The 16,757-nt window shown below is 41.1% G+C and overlaps 1 protein-coding gene across 1 annotated transcript in view; it reads left to right on the forward strand.

Annotated features, from left to right (window-relative positions):
* Positions 1-16,757, forward strand: part of LOC126482348 (acidic amino acid decarboxylase GADL1) — a gene marked incomplete at its 5' end in the record, with an annotated part of 67,062 nt that overhangs the window by 47,192 nt on the left and 3,113 nt on the right.

Raw genomic sequence — 16,757 nt, forward strand, 5'->3', positions numbered from 1 at the left:
CTTTTTTCTGTATTCCTGAATTTCCTTGAACATTTTTGTACTTCTTTCCTTCATCAATCAATAGTGATTTACAAATCAATAAACATAGTTTAGAAAGTTTTCCTAGTAGACTGTGTTAATGAAAGACAAAAGTGTTGGCTTATTTTTCACATTTCACTCCCTACTGCCTTCCAGAATTATCCTCTGGAAGAATGTGCATAAAGTAAAGAAATTATTTATTCAACAGAAATGAGCCATAAGAACTTTATGTGTGGAGCACTTTTCAAGGATCTTGGAATCCTTTGTACTTACTTTCTAGTATATTTGCTCCACAATGGTTTTCATTGTAGATAATAAAAATCAGTTTACGCCAAACAATTGCAATACAAGAAACAAACACTATTTTCAAACAATGGAAAGTCCAGAATTCAATAATGACAATATTATGAAAAAGATGGATTGCTACTCATCATATAGCAGAGATTTTGAGTCGCAGACAAGCAAAACAAAAAGACTACTAAACACCTTAGCTTTCAGCCAGAAGATCTTCTTCTGAAATAGGCAACATACACACACAAACACACATATTCATGTAAATGCAGCTGACACACACGAGTGCTGTCCCTCGCTGCCAGGGCCATACTGCGAAACGAGCAACTGCTCATGGTGGGAGGAAGGTGGTGGTGGTAAGGAGGAGGCTGGGGTGGGGAGGAGGGAGAAAGAGCAGGGTACAGGTGTGTGGGAGGGGGGGGGGGGGATAGAAAAGGAGAGAAGTGGAAAGACTGTGGGTGGGCGTGAGGAATAGAAGGCTCTGAAGTGGAAATAGAGAAGGGATACGTGGGTGCAGGACAATGACTAATGAAGGTTGAGATCAGGACGGTTATGGGAATGTGGGATAAATTGCAGGGAGAGTTTCCACCTGTAAAATTCAGAAAAGCTGGTGTTGGCAGGAAGGATCCAGATGGTACAGGCTGTGAAGCAGTCACTAAAGTGAAGAACAGTATGATGAGCAGCATGCTCAGCAACTCGGTGGTCCAGCTGTTTCTAAGCCACAGTTTGTTGGTGGCCAGTCATGAAGACAGATAGCTGGTTGGTTGTCACAGTTTGTAGTTTAGCTAGTAGATCACTTGACAGGTCTCACAGACTGCTCTGCCTTTGATGGGACAAGTGATGCTTGTGAAGGCTGGAGTAATTGGTGGTGGGAGGATGTATGAGAGAGGCCTTGCATGTTGGTCTATTATAGGGATATGAGCCTTGGGGCAAGGAGTTGGGAGGAGGGTTTGTGTACGGATGAGGGAGGATATTGTATAAGTTCAGTGGGCGACAGAATAGCACTGTGGGATGGATGGGGAGGGTAGCAGATAGGATGTTTCTCATTTTGGGGCATGACGAGAGGTAGTTATAAAAAAAAATAGTTGTCAATAGATATTGCCTCCTTATCTAAAATCTGTATGGAGAAAGAAGAACCCTGACAGTTAAATTATGCTTGGTGCAGGTACTGTGAGCACCCTCCACAATGTACCATGTAACATAATTTTTTTACTCCTTTAAGGAGACACCTCATTATTATGACAACCATATAGACAGCTATTGTTTTTAGTCACTTAGCTTCAGCACTAACAGCTGGCTTCTGTGTGTGGCTACACACTGCAAGCTTTCAGGGCTTGTGTTTCACATAGAAATAAAGGATTATGTAAGAGGGAAAGGTGTTCAGCATTAATATTAAGGAAGAAATTGGAAATACCTACCAAACCAATGGAAATTTAAAAACCTATTTCATTAGCCACTCTTTGTAGACATTATCTGTTATTTACATTCAGGGATGTAGCTTTATGACAAGTAGCAGTATTGATCATAAAGCTTCAGGGCCTCTAGTAGTGCATTATAAATACACCTCAGTTGTTACAGATGTCAGTATAATAAAGTAAATATTAAGGTAAAAGTAGAAGATAAACATCAGTTATTTGATATAATTGAGGAAGTAGTAGTAGTTTTTTTCTAGGCTTTCACTCTAATGTTTTAAGTGAAATGTAGCTGGGCTAAGGACAAATAGTGTCAAGCTGTGCAGTGATAGTGCATTGTAAAATACAGGGTCTGCCCCATAAAACTAGTACGCCTCACACCCGGGATCCAAGTAACTATGAACTGACTTTAAAAGTGTAGATAATAGTGATGTTAGGAAACATGTAGTTACTGTTTATTATAAGAGATGCTGAAAGTGTTGGCCATGGACATTCAGGCATTGGTGACTTTGTGTGATGATGTTACCATGTTACCAGCAACACAGTGTAATTCTGCAGGTGTGATGTTTTTAATTATTCTTGTGATGTACTGTTTAAGATCATCTGTTGTGTGAGGGTTGAGGACTGTCAGTGTACACTTTGCTCTTTAAGGTTCCCCCGTAAATAAAAATCACGTGATGTTTAGACAGGGGACCTTGGCGGCCAGAGATCTCTACTGACAGGTCTGTCTCCAGGGAACACATTGGTGATGCGGGCCATACTTTGCTTGGATATGTGAGCTGCTGCTCCATCTTGTTGGAATACTGCATACAGTCTCTCTGCATCTGTTAACTGTGCATAGAAAGTGTCAAAGATCCTTAGATATACGACACTGTTTAAGGTGTAATTGAAAAATATGGGGCCAACAGTGGGCATGTCAGACAATGCACACCAAACACACACCTATCTTCTCTGAGTGGAGAGGTTCTCTGTGTAGAATATGTGAGTTGTCCAGTGACTGGTATATGCAATTATGGAAGTGTATACAATCTGACAAATGAAACCGGGCCTCATATGACATGAAGTGAAGGAAGGGGTCCAAGTAATGGTTAGTAATTGAAGTTAACAGCCATTTACAACAATGAACTCTCTTTTTCTGATCCTCAGATTTCAACTCTTGCACCACACTTTTAATTTCATATCCTTTAGTACAAGACAATATGATGTAAGAGATACACCAACCCGCTGTGATAACCTCATTACCAGCTTGCAGGGACTTCTTGTAGTCCATGAAAATTAAGTCTATAGTTTCAGAGGTCATCACTAAAGGTTGCCAGTTCCTCTGCACATTGTGTACAGATTCTACAACCCTCCATTTTGTGTGCAGATCTTGAACAGTATTGCTCATTGGGAGTTTCCTACCATGATATTTTGCTTAAAACATTTCTTTACATTCCTTAATGGAGCCTGTCTTTTTTGGAACACTGCACAATACCAATTCGCTGTTCTAATGCAAACTGACTCATTTATATAACAACTCAACAATATGAGCTTTTCACAACTGATGCACAGACACACAGCTGCACTCAAATTTCCAATAAAATGCAGTGTAACCAACTTTTGAGACAATGTTGCCACTTCACAAGCAGTTGGACTAGAATTGATTAACTGGTAAGTGGGGCATTCTGGTCTTATGTGGGACACTCTGTAGTATAAGTACAAATGTCTTTTTCTCAACATATACCTTGACTCAGTTCACATCCCTGAATGTTATAAGGTTATGTTTCCCGAAGTTCTCTAAAAGACACAATGAATGAAAGAATGAATGTGTAAAATAAGGAACATGGTGTAGAGGGGAATGGCTTGGCAGTATGGCAGTCACTTGCGTAATTGACTATCTCAACAACAGGCACTTGAAATGTGCAACCACAAATAAGTTAGGAAAAGACTATGTTTCTGGAAGGAAGAATGCCAATCAGAAGAAAATAGTATGACAATGGAAATTCCAGAATGGAAACAGCAAACAAACAAAAAGGATAGTCAGTCACTTACCAGCAGAAAACATCTGTATGGTACAGAGGCACACACAAAAATGTGGGCATAGAGGTGGACAGATAAGAAGAGGGAGTAATAGAGGAAGAATACAATTTCAAGAATGGAATTAAATATAAAATGAGAGAGAGGAGAGGAAAGGATTTGGGGGGAGGGGGTAGAGACAAAATTTTCTGATTAGTATAGATTCTGGTTATAAGGATTGTGAGAACGAAAAATGTGCTGGAGGGATAGCTCCCACTTGTGCAGTTTAGGGGAGCTGGTGCATTGTGGGTAGGGGGATCCATGTGGCACGGATGTTGTTGATGTCACTGATGTTGTAGCCTGCAGCATGTTTGACAAGTTTATGGACGGTTACAGCTGGTAGATGATGTGGCTGCTTTCACATGTGGCCCTGAGATCAGACAACTAATAGCTGTGTCTGGATTGCAGTAATAGGATATAGTGGGCAGGTATATGAGTATGAGCTGTCTGCAGGAAATGACTCATGTGGCGCAGGATTGGAAGCAGGAATGGTGTAGGGATGGACTGGAATACTATATAGTTAGGATGGTCAATTTTATATCATTTCTACATCTACATCTACATCCACAACTATATTCTGCAAACCGCTGTGAAGTGCATGGAAAAGGGTACATCCCACTGTGCAAGTTATAAGGGTTTCTTCCCATTACATTCACTTTTGGAGTACAGGAAGGAAGATTGTTTAAATGCCTCTGTGTGTGCTGTAATTAATCTCATCGTCAAGATTCCTTTGGGACTGATACATATGGGGTTGTAGTGTTTTCCCAGAGTCATCATTTAAAGCCAGTTTTTGAAATGTCGTAAGTAGACTTTCTTGGGATGGTTTACATTTATCTTCAAGAGGCTCCTAGTTCAGTTTCTGCAGCATCACTGTGACACTCTCCCACAAGACAAACAAACCTGTGACCATTCATGCTGCCTTTTTCTGTGTATTTTCAATATCCTATCTACAGAAAAATGTTCCACCATTGTTGTTATGAACTGCAGTGACTACCTGGTGGCCCATTATCTGATTCCTCCATCTATAAACTCTACCAGAGTAATCACATCCCAGAACTCCAACATAACCTGCAATCCCTGCTTAAAATCTTAGGCCCTTCCCAGAACCTCTACCCTGAATCCATTTCCCTCCTCACCCCTGTGACACCCTGTACACCCATCATCAATATGCTTCCCAAAATCCATGAACCCAAAAATCTTTTATGCCCCTTGTAGCAGATTATTGCCCTCCACTGAAAGAATTTGAGCCCTCGTGGAACAACACCTCTAACCAATTACCCATAATCTACCCTTCCACGTCAAAGAAACCAACCACTTCCTTCTTCAACTCTCCACCATCCTGTCCCTTTACCTCCTGGATCCCTAACTGTCACTGTTGATGCAACCTCCCTATACACCAACGTCCCTCATGCCCTTGGTCTTATTGCTATTGAACACTATCTTTCCCTATGTCCTTCAGACTCCAAACCCACTTCCTCATTTCTCAAACACTCGACTAACTTTAACCTAACTCACAACTACTACTCCTTTGAAGGAGCAGTATATAAACAAATCTGCAGCACAGCTAAGGGCCCTGCATGGCACCCTCCTATGCCAACCTGTTTATGGGCCATCTAGAAGAGACCTACCTAGTCTCACAAAATGCCAGACCCCTAGTTTTGTTGAGGTTCATTGATGATATCTTCATGACCTAGACTCAGGGCCAAGAGACCCTGTCTTCATTTCATCACAACCTCAACATCTTCTCTCCCAACCGTTTCACCTGTCCTCCTCAACACAGCATGATACCTTTCTGGACGTTGAACTCCTTGAACTCCTCCTCTCTGATGGCTCCCTCTACACCTCTACTCACTTTAAACCCATTAATCACCAACAGTACCTGATTTTCAGCAGCTGTCATCCCTTCCACACCAAAAAGCCTCCCATACAGCCAGGCCACTTGGAGATGGTGTACCTGCACTGACAAAAACTCCCTTGTCCAGTATGCTGAGGGTCTCACCTATGCCTTCATAGGCATGCACTACCCCAGGCCTAGTCCACAGACATATCTCCCATGCCATTTCCCCTCACATCCCCCATCCTCACCCCCCACCCCCCGAGGACCAGGTACGAAGGAGTGCCCCCTTAGTCATTCAGTACCACACCAGACTGGAACAACTGAACCACATCCTTCACCAGGGCTTTGATTATCTTTCATCATGCACTGAAATCTACATCTACATCTACATCCATACTCTGCAAGCCACCTGACGATGTGTAGCGGAGGGTGCCCTGAGTACCTCTATCGGTTCTCCCTTCTATTCCAGTCTCGTATTGTTCGTGGAAAGAAGGATTGTCAGTATGCTTCTGTGTGGGCTCTAATCTCTCTGATTTTATCCTCATGGTCTCTTCGCGAGATATACGTAGGAGGGAGCAATATACTGCTTGACTCTTCGGTGAAGGTATGTTCTCGAAACTTTAACAAAAGCCCGTACCGAGCTACTGAGCATCTCTCCTGCAGAGTTTTCCACTGGAGTTTATCTATCATCTCTGTAACACTTTCGCGATTACTAAATGATCCTGTAATGAAGCGCGCTGCTCTCCGTTGGTTCTTCTCTATCTCCTCTATCAACCCTATCTGGTACGGATCCCGCACTGCTGAGCAGTATTCAAGCAGTGGGCGAACAAGCGTACTGTAACCTACTTCCTTTGTTTTCGGATTGCATTTCCTTAGGATTCTTCCAATGAATCTCAGTCTGGCATCTGCTTTACCGATGATCAACTTTAAATGATCATTCCATTTTAAATCACTCCTAGTGCGTACTCCCAGATAATTTATGGAATTAACTGCTTCCAGTTGCTGACTTGCTATTTTATACCTAAATGATAAGGGATCTATCTTTCTATGTATTCGCAGCACCTCCTGGATGAGGGACATCCTACCCAAGATCCTTCCCACCCCTTCAAAATGTGGCGTTCCATCGGCCACCCAATGTCCGCAACATCCTAGTCCATCCGTATGCCGCTCACAATCCAACCCCTTGCCACAAGGCTCATATCCTGTGGAAGACTGAGGTGCAAGACCTGTCCAATCCACCTGCCCAGCACTTCCTGTTCCAGTCCTGTCTAGTCTTATCCTACCCCATCAGAGCAGCCATGTCATATACCAACTCTGCTGCAATCATTGCACAGGTTTTTATATTGGTATGACTACCATCCAGCTATCCACAAGGATGAACAGCCACTGCCAAACCCACCTAGTCTCACAAAATACCAGCCCCCTAGTTGTGTTAAGGTTCATTGATGATATCTTCATGACCTGGACTCAGGGCCAAGAGACCCTGTCTTCATTTCATCACAACCTCAACATCTTCTCTCCCAACCGTTTCACCTGTCCTCCTCAACACAGCATGATACCTTCCCGGATGTTGAACTCCTTGAACTCCTCCTCTCTGATGGCTCCCTCTACACCTCTACTCACTTTAAATCCATTAATCACCACCTTTGATTATCCTTCATCATGCACTGAAATGAGGGACATCCTACGCAAGATCCTTCGCACCCCCTCAAAATGTGGTGTTCCATTGGCCACGTAATGTCCTCAACATCCTAGTCCATCCGTATGCCACTCCCAATCCCAACCCCTTGCCACAAGACTGAGGTGCAAGACCTGCCCAATCCACCTGCCCAGCACTTCCTGTTCCAGTCCTGTCTAGACTTATCCTACCCCATCAGAGCAGCCATGTCATACACCAACTCTGCTGCAATCATTGCACAGCTTTTTATATTGGCATGACTACCATCCAGCTATCCACAAGGATGAACAGCCACTGCCAAACTGTGGCCAAGAGCGAGGTAGACTACCCTGTGGCACAAGGAGTTAAACATAATATACTCGATTTCAGTAGCTACTTTGTTATGCAAGCCATCTGGCCACCACCAGCTCTTCCAAACTACGCAGGTGGAAGTTATCCACTATCAACACAACAAATTCTGCACACCTGAAATTATCCCAGCCTAAACCTACAGTAACCTACTGTACCTACACCCTTCACCCAACAGTTTCCATTCCCTCTGTCCTATTATTTCCTCCCTATTTTCATCTCCCATTGTCTCTGTGTACTGCCCTCTGCCAGTGCACCTGCCCATCTTTCCCTTTCCCCATCCCTCTCCTGTTGTGCTCCCCATTCCCACCCACCCCACACCCACACCCTCATTGCCCAGTTCCCTGCTCCACAGCCTCCTGACACTGTGCCTCTGGTGAGTCTAGCGTCTGCTCACTTCGCCACACAGCATTCTTCTCTCTCCCTACCTGTATCCTGCTATCCCATCCCTTTCCCCACCCCTACCAGATTGTTGCTTCCATTCTATGTGACAGCTGTGTCCAGTCCAAGCTGCTGTAGATGTCAGTCATGTGTGCCTGAGGTGTGCTTGCTTGAATGAATGAATGTGTGTGTGTTTCCTTTTCTGATGACGGCGTTGGCCAAACATAATGTGTAAGTGTCTTTCCAGTGTGCCTGACTGAAACTTAATGTGTCTTATTTGGTATGGGTCTCACAGACTTGAGCAATATTTTATAATGGGGCACCTGAGTGACTTGTGAGCAATCTTCATTGTAGACTGATTGTATTTCCTCAGTATTCTACCAATAAACCGAAGTCTACTACCTGCTTTATCTGCAATTGAGCCTATGTGATCATTCCATTTCATATCCCTATAAAGTGTTACACCCACGCGTTTGTAGGAGTTGGCCATTTCACACTTCCCTGAAGCACACCCAAAGTTACTTCTACATCTGATGATGACTCTCCATCCAAGATAACAAGCTGTGTCCTCCCTACCAAAAAATTCTCAGTTCAGTTGCAAATGTTGCTTGGTATGCCCTAAGATTGTACTTCTAGCAATAATCGTACATGTGGTACTGAGTCAAATGCATTTTGGAAATCGAGAAATACTGCATCTTCCTAACTGCCTTGATCCATAACTTCCAGTACGTCATGTGAGAAAAGTGTGACTTGGGTTTCACATGATTGATTTTTGCAGAATCCATTCTGGTTGGCTTGGAGGAGGTCATTCTCTTCGAGGTACCTCAGTATGCTTGAGTTCAGAATATGTTCTAAGATTCTACAACAAATCACTGTCAAGGATATTGGATGGTAGTTTTGTGGATCACGTCTATTACTCTTCTTGTAAAAATGTGTGCCTGTATTTTCTTCAGACTACTGGAGTTGGTTTTATGTTCACTGGATCTACAGTACATTATAATTAAAGGAGTGGTTAACTCAGCCTCAGATTCAGTATCAAGTCTGATAGGGGTTCCACTGGGCTCTGGAGTGCTGCAGTAATGACTTCAGCTGTTTCTAAACACTACTGACACTAATACGTATTTCACTCACTTTATCATTGGTGTGAAGATTAAACTGGGGCAATACATCTGAGTTTTCTTTTGTAAAGGAACATTTCAAGCCAGAGTTAGGTATTTCAGCTTTTGCTTTGCTACCCTCAGTTTTAGTTCCTGTCTCATTCATGAGTGACTGGACACTAACTTTGGTGCCACTGACTGCCTTTGCATATGCATTGCTCTCTTGAGAGCTCAATGTGTTTCATTCAGCATATCTCTGTCTGCTGTGTCATGTTTTGTTTTACACCTATTATGCAGTAATTTCTGTTTATTCAGAAGTTTCTTTATAGTGGCTGGATATTATAGAGGGCCCACCCATTATGAAGTGTTCTGCTGGGTACATATCTATCAAGATCATGGATAACTATAAACCTGAGTCCTAGTAATTGTACATGCTCATGTACTGTGCTGAATGTTTCAAGCTTCTTATTGGCAGGCAACCCTACTGTTTTTCTTTTTTTCCCCCTCTTTCTCTTTTTTTATTTTGGTTACTGAATATATATATCTTTCTACTTGTAGTTGCTGTTTATACTTTTGTAATCATTTTTGTCACAACCACCGCATGATCGCTGATACCAGTTTCAGTGTACTCATCCTCAATGAGGACAGGTCTGTTTGTTGCCATTAGATCTAGTATATTTCCATCTTGAGTAGAGTTCCAAACTAATTTCCTACCTTTTGTAATCTCTCCAACATTAACCTGCTTTTCGTAACCAATAAACTATAATCAGAGTCTGTAATTGCTCCTGGCTCCTAAATCCATGCCTCATCATGATATAAACTTCTTGAAACCTTCCAGTGTATCCTAGAGTCTTCCACATATACAACCTTCTTTCATAATTCTCAAATCATGTATCAGGAATGTGTGCAAAATTCTACCAGGTGACTTCCCTTCTGTCCATTTTTCCCAGTCCATTTTCTCGTACTAGTTAACCGTCTCTTCCTTTTTACACTATAAAATTCCAGTCCTCCATCACAATTAAATTTTCATACCTCTTTATGTACTGAACAATATCTTTCATTCCATCAAACATTTTTTCTCAATCTCTTCATAAACTGTGGAATTAGTAGACATGCCTCTTATACTGTTGTGGTGTTCCCTGAATTAGTGTCTGTGTTGGGTGGGATCCACTCACTATGCTGTTCATAGTAGTTCACATACATTTCTAATTCCTTATTCATTTTTAGAGCTACTTATGTATGCCTTTATTTAATCTTGTGTTGGTAACCCTCTACTCCCCTGACCAGAAAATCAGTTTCTACAGACAACACACTAAGTTTGCTGTATCTAACCTCAACCTACCCATTTCTCCACCTACACATTTAAGGGCTCTGATATTCAACGTTCCAACCTGTAAACACCAGTTTTTTATTTCATTTTTTATGAGCAGTCTTCACCCAGAGTTCATAATAGACGTTGGTTTTACCTCAGGAGTATATTAATCAGGAGAATGCCATCTTCTTTAAGGCATACAAAAGAGCTGCAAATGCTTGGGAATAAAAAAAAAAGTTTAGTTTCCCCTTGCTTTCAGTTGTGCTGCAGTACCAACATAACAAGGCCACATTGACCAGTGTTAAAAGGCCTGGTCAGTCAGTCATCCGTACTGTTGCCCCTGCAACTAATGAAAAGGCTGCTACCCATTGTCAGGAACAATGTCTCTCTCCACAAATACTCTTCCTGCTTGATTGCACCTACAGTTTGGCTCTCTCATCATTGATCTACACAGACCATCCCATCAAGTCAAACTTCATGGTTCAAGGGAGGGGGGGGGGGGAGTTGATTAGATTATTATTTTTATTTGATTTCAATTTGTAATTCGTAATCCAGTTGGACCAAAGGAATGAAACACATGGATACTCATTTAATTACTTTCATGATGGTTACTTGTTTGGAAATATATGAAATGAGTATTCTTTACTAAAGACCCAGTTACAAGCCTGATCAACTACAATGTTGACTGCAAACCATTGATTACTATTCTCATGACATAAGCAAACGTTACAATTTTAAAAGCCTTTGTTTTGTTCTTATTTCTGTTTCATACAGTTGATATGATTATGTTCCAATTATAGAGCAAAACTCCAATTATGTAAATGGTGAAAGTGTTTCATTGACATACAGTGAGTAAGTAAACCATGAATGTCTTCCAGTAAAACTGGAACACCACTAAAGTTTGCCTTGAGATAAATTTTCTTTTATAGATATAGTAATTTTTCAGTATGCCTTCTCTTTTAGAGTAACCTTCAATGAAACCAAAATAAAACAGCTTCAACGTTGTAGTGTGTGAAAAATTGATAAGTAATTTAAGTAAAGCACGAGATCTGCTGATCTACTTCAACATACATAATCTACAAACCATTGTGAAGTCCATGGCAGAGGGTACATAGTGTGGTAGCACATTTATGGTTTCTTCAAGTTCCAAATGTGTGTGGAGCATTGAAAGAATGATTGCTTAAATACCTCCATAAGTGCTGTAATTAGTCTAATTTTGTCTTCATGGAACTTATGGGAGCAATATGTAGAGAGCTGAGGAATATCTTTAGATTCTTCATGTAATATTGGTTCTTGAAATTTTGTATGTAGGTTTTTGATGAATAATTTGCATGTAACTTCAGGAGTCTGCCACAAACAAAACTGTGACCATTTGTATGTCCTTTCTTTGTATATATTCAGTATCCCCTGTTAGTTCTATTTGGCATATCAATCTACACTACACAACACAGTTAAAGGGTCACTTTCTCAAAACCCTGTAGTAATCCCTCATTGCTACACAGAAGTTTTAAATTTGGCTTAAAGGTGCCTACAACATTCCCCTGTAATGGTGCAAAAGCATGGCTTGAGGTCTCAGCAACACTTTAAACAGCAAGGTGTTCACACATGTGAAAAAAGGCCACACCTCAGAAGTTAATGTGAGCTGTAATGTGGTTAATGATGGTACTTTGGCACCAAATTTCACACAACCCTGCCCAGTGCCACTGTGGATGCGTCACACGATGGGAAGGTTGTCACTCTCCCTCTTAGCCATATTTGAATTCTTCCTTTGACACTTTTGTAATGGAGGTCAGAACCAGAATGCCCAGCATTGAAATCATGCCGTTTTCTTGTGGGTGGCTGAGGTAAAAATTTCACGCACACTGACACTCAGTATCAACATGAAAAGACCTCACAGGGTGCCACAAAGGATGTCATTGAAATAATCTGTGTCTTTGGGGTATTGATACCCACACATTTTGCAGTCAAAAACGAAAATCTGCAGTGTGATGAGCAACATGATGGCATTCTTGACAACCTTTGACTCTGCTGACACCCAATGGACAATTGAACCCTCCTGTAAGGACATCGTGGGCCTACAACCCCACTTAACGTGACTGCACTCATTCAACTAGAGTGTGATTGCAGTTTTTGTTCTGGTGTACAGGGTGGAACCATTACGGACTATTCAAAACCATTAGACAAAATTTGAATGTGACCTGAAGCAACAACAGGTATTTATGCTTTTTCAGTCCTCCTGTTTCACACCCTCCTCTGACATGACCAAAGCGGGGTTGATTATGATACTGATGCATGTGCAAATAGTATGAATGACACTGCAAAGGGTCTCTCTGAGGCATTTCAGTTTAGTGCCACCCATGCACCTTTACTGAGTGCTTTAAAAATTTATCTATACAGAGACAGCCAGACACTGTTTACTAGGCACCAGCGTGACAAGCAAAAATTTGGACACCCCCGAATTGAGTGGCACTATGCCGCTCACCTAGCACCAGGTGGCTGCATGCAGAATCTAAGGAGTGTCGAAAGGGAAGCCTGTCACGCCATTACCTTGTGATCAGCGACTGGCTGTCCCTGTATAGGTACATTTTTAAAGTGCTCAACAAAGGTGTGTGGGTGACACCAAGGGTGTTGCTGGTCTGGGGCTCTCAGAAGGGCCCTTTGCCATTTTTTCACACATGTGTCAATGCCATCCCCTCCTTCTTCACTTTGGTCATGCCACAAGAGGGCGTAAAACAGGAGTTATAAGAAAAACATAAATACCCTTTGCTGCTTTGTATCATGTTCAAGTTTTGTCGGATTGTTTTGAATGGTCCCAACTGATTCCACCCTGTACACCAGAACAAAATTGCAATCACACTGCAGTTCAGTGGGTTCGATCACTTTCAGTGGGGTTGAAGGCCCACAACATCCTTAGAGAAGGGGTGAATCATATGGAGGATATCAGAAATGTCTAAGGTAGTCAAGAATAATGTCCTGTTGCTCATACCACTGCAAACTGTCATTTTAGACAGTGAAATATGTGAGAATCAATGCCCCAGTGAAGGAGTGTTTTCATTGCGGACTTTATGGCATCCCCGATGCCATTTCGTCTCAATATTGAGTGGTGGTCTGTCTGAAATTGTTTCCTCAGCCAGCTGTAAGAAAACTCTGTGACTTAAATGATGGGCATTGCAGTTCTGATCTTCATCCCAGAGGTGTCAAAAGAAGTGGTGAAATCTGGTTAAGAGGGAATATGGCACAATGTAATATAACTAACCCACATTACATCTCACACGCATTTTTGAGCTTTTGCTGTTTGAAGTGTTGCCAAGCCCAACAGTGATTTTGTAGGATGACATGCTTTTGTACCATTACAGAGGAAGATTGTGGACAACTTTGACTCAGATTTGAAACTAATGCATCACAATGAAAGACAGTTATGGGGTTTCTAAAAAGTAACCCTTTAATAGTGCTGCACAGTGTATTTGTTAAAATTTTACTGGCTATTTTATTCATCAGAACTGGAAATCACCAAGGGGAAGTGCATTGCACAGAACTACAACACAGGTGCAGAATGCTGAATATTTAAAGTTTATTGGTACATAAATATGATATTTTAACAGCACACATAGGTACTTTCCATGATCATTATGTTTATGTTTAATGAATTTACTTTGTCATGACACTTATGAATGACAGTCATAACAGTTGTTATCATAAAAATCAAAATTTTAATATGAGAAATTAAAGGACAAGAAACAAAACCAATTTCTACTTCATTGCTGTATTCTTAATTTTATGTCATTGCAGGGTTCTATATTATGGTACATGAGCTATTTTTTAATTGACTGCAAACATTAGGGAAACCTACAAAGATTCCAAAATAAATTAAAATGATACCTTACTAGAAGTTGTCCAAATATTTTTTATATTCTTGGGACTAACAATTTGAGTAAATCAAGCCTTCACATGAGGGGGCAGGGGGGGGAGGGGGGGGGGGGGGGGGGAAACAAACATGGAAATACCAAAAACAAAACATATTACCATTTACCATGCCGAATATGAAGCAGGGAAACCATTGACATTCAAAACAGCTTCCGATCATCTCATAATGGGTAAGCAGAGGTCATGTACATTTTTCAAGGGAATATTGTACCTTTCTTCCTGCAAAAGAGTGGCAAGTTCAGGTAATGATGATGCTGGTACATAGTGATCACACGCCCTTTTCTTTAAAGTAGATCGTAAAGGTTCAGTAAAATTGAGACCTTTTGACTCTGGTGGCCAGTGGAGATGTGACAAATCATTCTTTTGGTCATAAAACTGGTCCTGGGCAATGTGACCTATATGAGAAGGGTCTCTGTTGCCTTGGAACGCAGCATCACCATTTGGGAACAAATATTGTACTGTGGGACAGACTTGATCATCCAAAATACACTAGACTCTTGCTAAACTGGCCACTCGTTGCACATATGGGTCGAATTAGCAGAAGTGCTGGATTCTTGAGTGTGTCTAAAATTTAGTATAAACACACTTCATCAAATCAAAAAATGCACTCATTTTTACAGAAAATTTATTCCTTGAGTGTATACATACATATTAGTATCACTCAACATTCACTATGAAACATGTCCCAAAGTTTTAGTTGTCACAATGATGATACGCAATGATAGTATGCTTTATCACACAACGGCTTTACAAGCATTTCATAGGTCCTGCCATGTTTGTGATTGTTGCATAATGTACTCAAGGAAGACATCTCCAGCTTCAGCACTAGCAGTTTGAGATATCCTCATGTCCCCTTCTTCATCAGTTTCATCATAATTTTCCTGTGAGCTTATGATTACCTCTTTTCTGCTGAAGTTTGCTCATAAATAGTTGCTCGTCCAACAATGTTGCCAGCAACAATGATTTTCTGCAAAGAGCCTCAGTTCAGTTTATATCTAATTTTGAGTTTCTGCTTGAGGTCTAGCATAACATGTTTCCCTTTAGAAGCCATGATAATCATCCATAAGGAAAGCCACAATTTCAAGCGGTACAGGAATGTTGAACACTATAATTAACTAACAACATTGCAGCAGATAAAATTTCATTATTGTAAGCATCATTTCAGATGGAACAACTATAAGCAGGAAGTGTGCCAGATTACTGAGAGGCCAGACTACTTAGGCCGTATTACCGAGAGTTTAGTGAAGTCACATAATCCTTGGCAGTAATTCTACCATGCAGAGTAACCATGGGATGCATGGAATACCATTCTATGGCTGTCCAAATCATCACAGAGCCCCCACCATATTTTACACTTGGCAACAAGCATTCTGCATCATACACTGGGAATGGTGTACACCTGATGTAAACTTGGTCAGAAGTTGGAAACAGTGTGAAACAAGACTCTTCTGGCCAAACAGCATTCTTCCATTGCTATGTAGTACCAGGTTTTATGGCTTTGGTACTTTGTTTTCCTGTAACACACATTTGCGTCACTGAAGAGTAGTTTTGGAATTCCACCTTGCCCTGCAATTCCCAGTTTATCCAGCTCTCTGTGTGTAGGTTTGATGCTAACATGATTCACAAGTGTGTCATTCAGTTCTGCTGTGACTTTTGCAGCTCTCGTCTTTTTTGTTACAATCCTCTTCATTAACCATCTGTCATGATCACTCAATGCACTCTTTCATCTGCATTGTTATTTACAGATGGTGTTTTTCCACTTTTCCTGTAAGTGAAATAAATCTTTGATGTGGTTGCTCTAGAAAAACCAGACACTTCAGCTACCTTCGTTATGCAAGCACCCATCATACGAGCACCAACAGTTTGTCCACATCAGAATTCACCCAGCTCCAACATAAGCACTCACAACTGCATAGAACTCAGTTCTTACCACAACTGATACTTGCAACATATCGAGGACTTTTTGAAGATGCTGTTGGTCATCTAGTACAACAGCATCACTTGCAGGCATGGATAGCATCTGCAGTTATGTTCAAGTATGCAGTATTTCCATATTTTTGTCCAGTCAGTGTACTTAATGTACAGTGTTGCTTAGTAGCCTCTCACTTATAAATTGTCTGAACTTGGGAATTAAAAATCATAGCTGCCATTACTCAGGATGAATTCCTAATAAAGTCAAGTTGCATCTGCACTGGTACGAGACAGACTGGTTTCTTTTGTTTAATGTCTAACTTTTTCACTGCAAATAACTTTTGACTTGTTAGGGATCTTTCTGATTTCTTTTCACTTACATAAGTAATAACCAGGTCTTATGAAACACAGAATACTGAATTTTTTGAACACCATTAATCACCAAGATTATTTTAATAGCACCATTGTGTTTTTTGTTTTGTACAGAATAACA

The sequence above is a fragment of the Schistocerca serialis genome, chromosome 5 (assembly GCF_023864345.2).
Source record: "Schistocerca serialis cubense isolate TAMUIC-IGC-003099 chromosome 5, iqSchSeri2.2, whole genome shotgun sequence".
Taxonomy (NCBI): domain Eukaryota; kingdom Metazoa; phylum Arthropoda; class Insecta; order Orthoptera; family Acrididae; genus Schistocerca; species Schistocerca serialis.